The sequence below is a fragment of the Callorhinus ursinus genome, unplaced genomic scaffold, assembly GCF_003265705.2.
Source record: "Callorhinus ursinus isolate GAN/ISIS: 27379988/994484 unplaced genomic scaffold, GSC_fseal_2.0 scaffold10, whole genome shotgun sequence".
In the NCBI taxonomy this organism is placed as follows: domain Eukaryota; kingdom Metazoa; phylum Chordata; class Mammalia; order Carnivora; family Otariidae; genus Callorhinus; species Callorhinus ursinus.
Window position 1 is genome coordinate 8,040,936 of NW_027397072.1, and position 9,501 is coordinate 8,050,436.

General features: G+C 55.2%; 1 protein-coding gene across 1 annotated transcript in view; it reads left to right on the plus strand.

Annotated features, from left to right (window-relative positions):
* Positions 1-721: 721 nt before the first annotated feature.
* The window catches only part of HPCAL1 (hippocalcin like 1), a 108,368-nt gene continuing 99,588 nt past the window's right edge, over positions 722-9,501 (plus strand). Inside the window, exon 1 of the mRNA XM_025867735.2 lies at positions 722-1,032. The gene's annotated coding sequence lies outside the window, so the exon portion shown is untranslated. The remainder of the gene's footprint in view (positions 1,033-9,501) is intronic.

Below are 9,501 nucleotides of genomic sequence, written 5' to 3' on the forward strand. Positions count from 1 at the left end.
GCAGAGACTAAAGACCCACAGCATGTCAGGGAGGGAGGGGCCCGAAGGAGCCTGCCCCTCCTCCCGTCCATCTTATAGGTGGGGAAACCAAGCCCGCGGGAGTCTCAGGGACTTGCCCAAATCGCCCAGAACTGGCAAAGGCAACCAGAACTGGAACTCAGGTGTCCTTCCTCCCGGTCCTCGGCTCCTTCCCAGGCGAGGGAAGGCCTGTGGTATCTGCTCAGGGGACTGGCGGTGAGGGTGCCAGAGGGCCCCGGGAGACGGCCTGGGGCGACTCCAGCCTCTTCCCTTTCTGGGCCACCCGGGCCTCACTTCCTGCAGAGGACCGGGGAGGCGGGGGAGTGGGCGCGGAGCTGGCCCCTCCCGGTGCCGCCTCCCCGCCTCTCCCACACCAGCAGGCCAGAGGCCAAGGGTTAGGGAGGCGGAACCGGTGCGCGGCTTCGCTCCTGCGCCGAAATCCACCCGGGACTGGGAGCGGGTCAGGGCCTAGACTGGGCGGAGAGTGCACTACAGAGCAAGTGAGGGGCCCGGCTTGGAAGACTCGGAGGCCCGGCACCTAAGGGCCAGCAAGGGGCGTGGCTGGGGACAGGGGCGCGACCCAAGCAGGGTGGGCGGGCGGGGCCAAGTGTGGGGGCGTGGCCGGGCGGGGGCGGGTCCGCAGGAAACTTGAGCGCCAGCCCCGGCCGCACGCCCCGCCCCCGGCCCCCGCCTCCGGGTCCCGCCTTCGAGTCCCTTCCTTCCCGGCGCTGGCAGGCGGGCCGCGGCGACTGCAGGCGGCGGACGGGCGGACCGGCGGATGGGCGGGCGTCTCCAGCTCGCTCCCTCCCTCGCTGCCGGCTTCCTTTTGTTTTTCTGGGAGGCGATGAGCGCAGGGCCGGCGCGGAGGCTGCGGGCGCACGGAGGCCCGCGCTCCTAGCCACCCTTCCCGGCCTCGGCGCGCTCGTCCCAGGCAGCGGCCCGCGCCCGCCCCAGCGCCAACCGCGCGGAACTTGGGCTGGGGAAGCCGGCGGACCGCGTCCTGCGCCGGAGCAGGTAGGGCAACCGGGGGGCGGCTGTCTGCGGGCGTGTGCACCGGTGTGAGCTGCGACCGGGCTCTCTGCGTGTGTGTGTGCGCGCGCGCGCGCGCGTGTGTGTGTGTTGGGGGTGCCTGTGTTTGTCTGCGTGGTGGAGTTGTGGGTGACCGCGGACGGTGGTGTGTCCCTGGAATGGCGTGTCCTCGTGGGGATCCGTGTGTACAGTGGGTGTGCACATTTTGGGGTTGCGTTTGTGGAATTGTGTGTCCGGGCACAGTTGCTGGTGGGGACGGCTGGCGGGGCGGGTGGCTGGTGTGAGCGGCTGCGCGTGGGGCGCGGGTGGCGGGGTGGGCGTGGGCGGTCCAGCCCTGTGTGCGGAGCCCTCTGTCTCCCGCCGGCCGGCGCAGTGCGGAGCTCCAGGGGCTCCGCGGACAGCTGGGATCCAAAGCAGCTAGCGCGGGCCTCTGGGGCAGCCTGGGCTAGCCCCGCTGGGGGGCAGGTCCGCGAGGCCCACGTGGGTGGCAGGTGCGCTCCCGCCAGGGTAGGGGGCTGGCGCGGCGGCCATCTGCGCCCTCCTTACTAGGCCGAGGGGCGACGGACAGAGCCTTGATCCGGAGTTAGGAGCCCTGGCCTCGCCGTGACCCGCACTGCGACCTGGGCCAGACACGCCACCTTCTCTGGTTGAGGTTTGCTTCTCTATCAAATGGGGACAGCCCTCCCTAGGGGTCTGCCATGACATTTAAAATGAGAACGCACTAGAGATAGCTCTTGGCCCGGTGCTTGGCACATAGTAGGTGCTAAGTTAATTGAATTAGTGTCTCTCATTTTTTAATCCTTTTTTTCCCTTTATCGTGGGTGGGGCTATTACATCCTCTGCCCCCCGCGCGTGTTTTATGCCTCTCTCACGGCCCTAACTTAACTGCGAAGCACCGAGATTCGAGAAAGTTTAGGCTGCCGGGTGCGCCGCCTGCTCGCCGCACCTCCCGGGCGGCGCCGCCTCGAGTGTGCAGGAGCGCGCAGCGCCCAGCCATGAAGGTTCCCGCGCCCGAGCTGGGGGTCCCTCTCCTGGCCAACTGCGGCGGCTGCTGGAGTCGGGAGCCTTTTTGTTCAACAAGTGCCTAGTCCCCGGGCTTGCAGCTTGCAGAGTCTGACAGCCAGGGCGTGAAAGTGGCGCTCCCCACAGAGACGGACCTCGGGCTCCCAGGGCATCCCGGCCGGGCCTGGTCAAGCTGAAGGCCATCTCTTTTACTCCCGACAGCACCGAGTCCCCCTAGAGGAGGGTGTTTGCCAGGACCGCAAGTGCTGCCTTGGGCCTCGGCGTTGGACACCCTCCGACCCCTCCCCCCACACATCCAACCGCGTCTCTCTTGGATCAGCCTTAAGCAGGAGCCCGAGGGCGCGTGGGATCCTTCCTCCTAGTCCTACCCCTTAATTTTTAAAATATTTAGTTTGAAGCCTACTACTACGTAACACTGAACTGCAGTGAACGTGCACACCCTCTAACCACGGTTCACTCTCAGGGAGAGTCCTGCCAACCGCAGCATAGCGCTTGCTAGACCCGGCAGGGCCAGCTGGCCCCGGCCGCCCTGCTGCCTTCTGCCAGAGCTGGTGATTCCTTCCCTCCATCGCTGTGGTTTCTTTCTTCCTCTCAGGACCCTTCCCAGTCAGAAAAACAAATAACCTTTCAGGAAGGGAGCAGCCAACCTCATGGTGCATGACGCTCTCAAAATGGAGTGTCAGCATGGAATGGGCTCGGGGCCCATTTTGGGGATCATCAGCTGGGCTGTGCGTAGGTATGGGATGTGTTTCCCGGGATCACCTGGTCCCGGTGGGTGTGCTCAGGGAAGCTGGAATCCTTTGCAGGCTTTTATGAAACGGGAGCAGAAGGCTCTTGCTTGGTCTGTCTTCTGACAGCCCCGAGTGCTGAGGTCTCAGTGGTGATGGCAGGCCAGGGGACTTGGATAAGCTAAGTTTTCATCCGATTTGGTGTCAGGGGCACACTTAGAATGAAACCTGCTTTTTCTGTTGCATAAGATGATTTTATATCCTGGAGGAGAAAAGGGATTTTCATCTGAATCCTACTCTCTTTCCCATAATCAGATTGAATAATACTGAAGGGAAAAAAAAAATCAGGCTGGCTTTCTCAGCTCAGAAGACAGACCAAAAGCTGGGCTGTTTGTTGTTGGGGTGGCTGTTTTGTATTTTCCTGCTTAAAACCAGCCCTTTGTCTCAAGCAAACCAGTGTTTTGGCCCTAGATCTATTTCTGTTTCACTTTTGAGAGCGCCTGTAATTACTGAGCTCTTGAGGCTTTATTGGATAATGTGCCGGAGGGAAGGCCCAGGGGCTCTGCCTCTCACTTGCCGTGGGATGTGGTGCCTTTTTAGCCTTGCCTTCTCCCTTTAGGTTCCACTTGGGTGCTTTTTGTAAGGTGAAAAATAGATGTCAACGTGCGATAATAATTCGGGACACCCGGCATTGGGAATCAGATGCCTGGAAGCGCAGACTTATGGAGAAACAATAGGTCAAACCGCCAGAAGAACAGATTTGCCCAAACCCTAGCCGGTGATCCATTCGTTTCCAATAAGCCCTCTAGAGGGAAACTCTAAGAGATATAAAGGAGCTTGGACTAATTCCTTCAGAATTTTATCTTAATGCCCCTTTTGGGCCACTGGGCTGTGCAGAATTAGAAATACAAGCTGTTGAGTGACAAGGAGTGGACTCGCCCTCGCGCACAGTCCCCATCCGGGGCCTCCTGTTTACAGAGCTCTCTCTCTACCTGGGGCTGCTCTGGAGTTTCATCTGGTAAAGCAGTAGTGCTTTCCAGGGGCTTCAGACCCACTGCCTTTGGGGCTCCATGTGCACAGTTCCAAGGGTTGCCTTTTCCCATAAAAATGCCCTATTAAACGTTCGTGTATTAGGCAGTTTGTCTCCCCCTTATGCCTATTGTCCTTTCCCCCAACTTATCCTGGGACCTTGTATAGCCAGCCACTCATAAGTGGTAAAGTGCCCAGGTCACTTAGGGACCGGTGTTAATCCTGGAGACTACTAAGGAGCCCCAGAGTTATTTGGCACCACAGAGTAAGCTATTTTGCAGCTGAAATTTTATCTAGATCAGGATCAGGTTTGTGTTAGAATTTAGCCTGCCAGCAAGCCCTAAACCAAGCTTGTTTGTTATGGGATAATGCTTCCAATTTGTGAGTCGCCAGCCCGGGCTTGATGGGGGATTATGTGTATTTTGCTAGTTTGTCAGCCCCGGATGTCATTGTGTTTGTGGAAGGAGGGCAGTTATGAACCTTAATCGCGCTCCCTCTGCTGTGGGATTCACCATTCTCCCACGGCCTCATTGGGTTTCTTTGGTGTGTTCATGCCCACACGTAAGGCTGTGCATCTCCTGTGGCTCTTGCCTTCTTCCCTTTGGGTTGAGTTTCTAATGAGGGAATGATAGGTGATAGCAAATGATGTGGAGATAGCGCAGCAGGCTTAGGTAGGGGCTGTCTCGGTGACTCTTGCACCATGGGGAAAAATATTTCTTTCAAATCACTTTCCACCAAAAAAAAAAAAAGGTTGGAATCTAGTGGCATGGGTTTTCATGTAACTTCCGGTAATCAATACGGTTTGACAGGTGAACATTTCTTAGGCACTGATGAGCAAGGTGCAAGTCTAAAGAATTTTTTTTTTTTTTTATCATCAGGAAAGCACAGTAAATCCTTTAACAGAGCCCTGCCTTGGCCATGTCCTTTCAAGTATAATTGAATTGCAGAGGCAAAGCTTCATATCTCTGCATTTATGAGGCATGACTAACTAAAGACACTTTCGGAGAGATCCCAGGCTCCTCCTGTTGTTGCAGCCTTCCTCTGCTGGCTGCAGGTGTGCAAAGATGTCTTCTCGGGGCTCTTTTCATTTACCTTTTTTTTTTTTAAAGATTTTATTTATTTATTTGAGAGAGAGAGAGTGTGCATGAGTGGGGGTGAAGAGCAGAGGGAGAGGGAGAAGCAGACTCCCTGCTGAGCAGGGAGCCCGATGTGGGGCTCCATCCCAGGACCCCGAGATCACGACCTGAGCTGAAGGCAGCTGCTTAACCGACTGAGCCACCCAGGCGCCCCTTCATTTACCTTTATAAGCCAACCGCACCCCCACACCTGCTAATCCAGCAGCTGTGTTTTCCGGGTATCTGTTGCTTTTCAGCTCTTGGGGGTGTGGCTCAGGTTGGCAGCAAGCCAGGAGACGGGTCGGGGTGCTGGCGTCAGTCCCACCTGCCTCACTCGACGAGAAGTTTCTGAGGAGCGAGTGATGGGTCTGTGACTCTTGGCTAAGAAACACTCAGGACAGTTCAATTTGTACCCCGTGGATAAAGCTGCCATGATTCTGCAGACAGGAAGGAGGCTTCGGGGGTGTGCATGGTTCTCGTGCAAGTCTCCCTCGATTGCCTCAGTACCCTGTTGCCCCAGCTGAAATCTTCCCTGTGCCTCTTTCGGCCAGGGAGGTCCCTTAGTCAGGCACATTCTAAGTGCTCTCCTTTCACCTGGGCTCACGTCTGTGCATTGGCAGGTGAGCAAACCTGAGCTCTCCCCATGCTCAGACCCAACGTGCGGGCTCCACCTGCTCCACATCAAAGCAGAGCCCAGAACGTCCTGCCACCCCCAAGCGGGTCCGTCTACCTGTTGTAGTGAATGCCTCTTGCCTACTCGTTCATTCCAGCTAGAAACCTCAGGAGTGTTTCTGGGCTCTTTCCCTTTCTTCGTCCGTCTGGAAATCCTGAATTGGTCAGTCCTCTGTTGCCCTAGCCCCTCCTCTCTGACGACCCCGAGGCTCCTGTTCCCACAGAGCAGAGCTTTCTCATCCCTTACCCTGGAGCCCCCCTTCCACTTGAGTCATTGCTGTCGTCAGGTTACTGTGGAAAACAGATTTTGTCCTCTCACTCTGCACTCTGGCCGCCCCAGCCACCCCCGACCCCAGGTTCATGTTCTTGCTCAGTAAGTGTTCTTCGGAGCACCTGCTGGGCGCTTTGCTCCAAGCAGGGCTCTGAAAGCCCGACACAGGCTTCCTCCCTGCCCAAGCGCAGCTTGGGCTAGGGGTTGGGGAGACCCTCAGAGGAGCCCTCAGAGCTTGACAAGTGCTCCAGGGAAGCTCCTCCCCTGGGCTAGGGTGTGGGGGGGTGGCTCTGGGAACTAACCTTCTCAGCTGTGCTGGGAGGGGTGCAGGTGTCTGGGGGGAGGCGGGACTGGGAGGGTGAGGGTAGCCGGACTGTCCCAACACCTGCCTTTCTTCTCTCCCACCCAGACTTCTTTATCTGCTAAACTCCTCCTCATCCTTGGAAAAAAAGTCTTTTTAACTAACAGCTTTATTGAGATATAATTTATATACCGTGGAGTGTACCCATTTCAAATGCACAATCCAGTACTTTTCAGTAAATTTACAGAATTGTGCAGCTGTCACCACAATCCAGTTTTAGAACCTTTGCATCACCCCAGAAAGCTCCCTCCGGCCCGTTTATTGTCGCTCTTTGTCCCCGCCCCCACCCCCAGGCAGCCACCAATGGGCTTTCTGTCTCTAGATTTGCCTTTTCTTCCTGCCTCTCAGTTATAGATTTGGCTCCAGGGCCTCCTCCTTGAGGCTTTCCTGGAGTTTTCCAGTGAGAATTGATTGCTCCCTCAGGCTGATCAAAGAGACTGGGTGCTTGCCTGCCGGAGGGCTGGCCAGCTCTTTGACGCAGTGACTGCACCCTTCTGGCCCCCATCCCTCCCCTAGTGCGGCGTGGGCACCTACGGTACACACAGGGCCTGTTGACTGCACTCAGTGAAGTTGCTTCCCCCCATTTCTCTTGTCAGCTCCTGAGTATCCAGCAGGGGGTTCGAATTTAAAGTACAGGGTAAGGCAAAAGGGGTCAAACTAATTTTTTAAACAAAAAAATCCAGGATGCCCAGAGCACACTCCAACTCACCCAAGCCGTGGGCAAGAAGTAGAAGAACTAAGAAATTAAGCCAGGTCTCGTTCTCTCCTCCCCGTTTGGTAGTCAGGATCTGCCTTCTGGGGCTTTTCCCAGAGTAATGTTCAGTTTTTCTTGTATGGCCTCCGAGCCATGGAAATTCCTTGTAGGGCATGAGCGGTATATGGCGCGTCTTCGTCTGCCCCAGTACTTGGCTCACAGTTGACCATGTAGGAGTGACGCAAGTGTGCGTGGGAGCAGAGAGGTCTCCTGGGAGGTAGACAGACAGAGGCCCTGGGAGGGGAGTGCACTTGCCTGGCTTGTGCATTTCAGAACTTCCCTTCTTGGGTTATTTTTGTTCTTCAAGGAAAAGCAGAGGAGGAGACCCCATTTTACAGATTGCAAACTGAGTCACAGAAATTGTATATGCAGCGTAGGCAGGTAGATCTGGGTCTGACCACCAGGTCACAAATGGTCTCTCTCCACTGTCTGTTAACTAACAAAATTAAAAAAAAACAAACAAACCAAAAACCAAAAAAAGAAACATTCCTATAGAGGTAAAAAACAAAACCAAACAGAAAACACAAATGGTCTCTGTCTCCCACCGAGGTGGAGAACTCTCTTGGTAGACAGCAAGAGTGTCTTGTTTCTTTCGGAAGATCACAGATGTTGGGGTCCAGCAGACCTGGGTTGGAGTCAGGCTCTGCTCTGTCATTTATTAGCTGGGTAACACTTTCTGAGCCCGAGTTTGCTTACGTTTATGAAGGGGTTCCGGGGCCATGTTGGACTATCACGTGGAACGTGGACCTAGAGCCGTGGAGTCTTGGGCTGGTCACATGTCTGTGCTAAGTGGTGGCCATTGTTGCTGTTTAAACGTTCTTGGGTGGCGTGCCTCCTCTGCCACTAAGGATTTCTTTTCATATTCGGGTTTATTAGGCATCTTTTGAGCCAGCCTGTAGTAGCGAAGCATTTGATGTGAGAGCCTATGAATGTGTGTGAAGGCTCCTAGAAGGGGGCTGGTGGGGGCCATGACTTGAAGGTTAGGGAGCTGCCATTTTGGATTGCCCAGCTCATGTCTTCTCAGAAGCCTCTGTGAGGGTCGCTGACACAGCCTTGGTGACCCCGAACTTGGGGGGCTGCACAAAGAGATCTAGGTTAGGTCATTCCTCAGATCTAGGTAGGTTATTTCTCAGACTCAGTGAGGCTCCGACCTCTTGATCCCGTCTCCTAGGGGGCTTGGAAGCCTTTATTGCATTGGCTTGCGAGCGTGCTAGTGTGCCAGTGGGCCCAGGGACTCTGGGGAACACCGGCAGGATTACGATTCTCTGCGGCAGTGTGTAGGGATCATAGCACTGTTTTCCCCCTCCAGCAGCAAAATGCTCAAGTCTCTGCTTCCTTCCTGTGCATTTAACAGACATTTCCAGAAAGCAGAATTGACGACAGCTCCCACCCTTCCCTGTCACTCCCATCCTTTCTCTTTGCTGTGCTACAATCCATTTTTGGAGGGAAGTGAGAACCTCTCCAAATCAATCACCTGGGTTTAAAAACAAAGCATTTCCAACATCGTACAATTTTCTGTATTTACATGGTGGGGCTGTAGAGTCACTCCTGCCAGAATAAGCGTGGGATGTCTAGAAGAGCCTATGCCCCAACCGTGGGCCCAAGGCAGGGCGTGGGTGGGCAGGACTGGTGGCGTGCTCTCTCTCTCTCTCAGCCCTCTCCAAAGCGTGGGGCGGCAGTGGCAGGAATAAGGCTTTATTAAAAATCCTCAGTCATGCAGTGCCAATCTCATGCTTGGTGACGCAGCCTGGACAGTCTGGCTCAGCGTCCAAGGGTGGGAGACATAATGTGGTGGTTGCTTTGCCTTCTTTTTTAAAAAATATTTTATTTATTTATTTGAGAGAGAGAGAACGAGGGATAGAGAGCATGAGGGGGGGAGGGTCAAAGGGAGAAGCAGACTCCCTGCTGAGCAGGGAGCCCGATGTGGGACTCGATCCCGGGACTCCAGGATCATGACCCGAGCCGAAGGCAGCCGCTCAACCAACTGAGCCACCCAGGCGCCCTGCTTTGCCTTCTTTGGGTGTCTTTCGTTTCAGTAAGTGAAGGTAGGAAGAGGCCTCGGACAGATGTTGAGGCTTGGCTTTCTTTCATGCTGGACCTTTGGCACTTAATGATCCATTCTTATTCTCTGGGGAGTGTTTGTCCCTCTTCTTTCTGTCTGGAGATGGGATAAAGAATTGCTGCTTTTGTTAGCATATGTTCTTGGCGATATGCTATTATCTGCCCCCAAAACAAAATGGCCGGGCTGATTGTTTTCAGAGCTAGCTACAAGGCGAAAGCTTATGCATTTGGGAATGATTTTCGCTATCACTGGAGGAAGTAGGGGGAGGGGAATCATAGCACAGGTGAGGAACTCCAGGTCTTCTGGGCCGGGGCACCCCAAGCAGTGTGAAGATCTCACTGCGGCCCGTTGCTCCTTTCCCCTGTGCTTTGTCCTGGGCCACGTGCTGGCTTCCCACATTATCATTCTGACATCACTATCCCCGTCATCACCACCACCA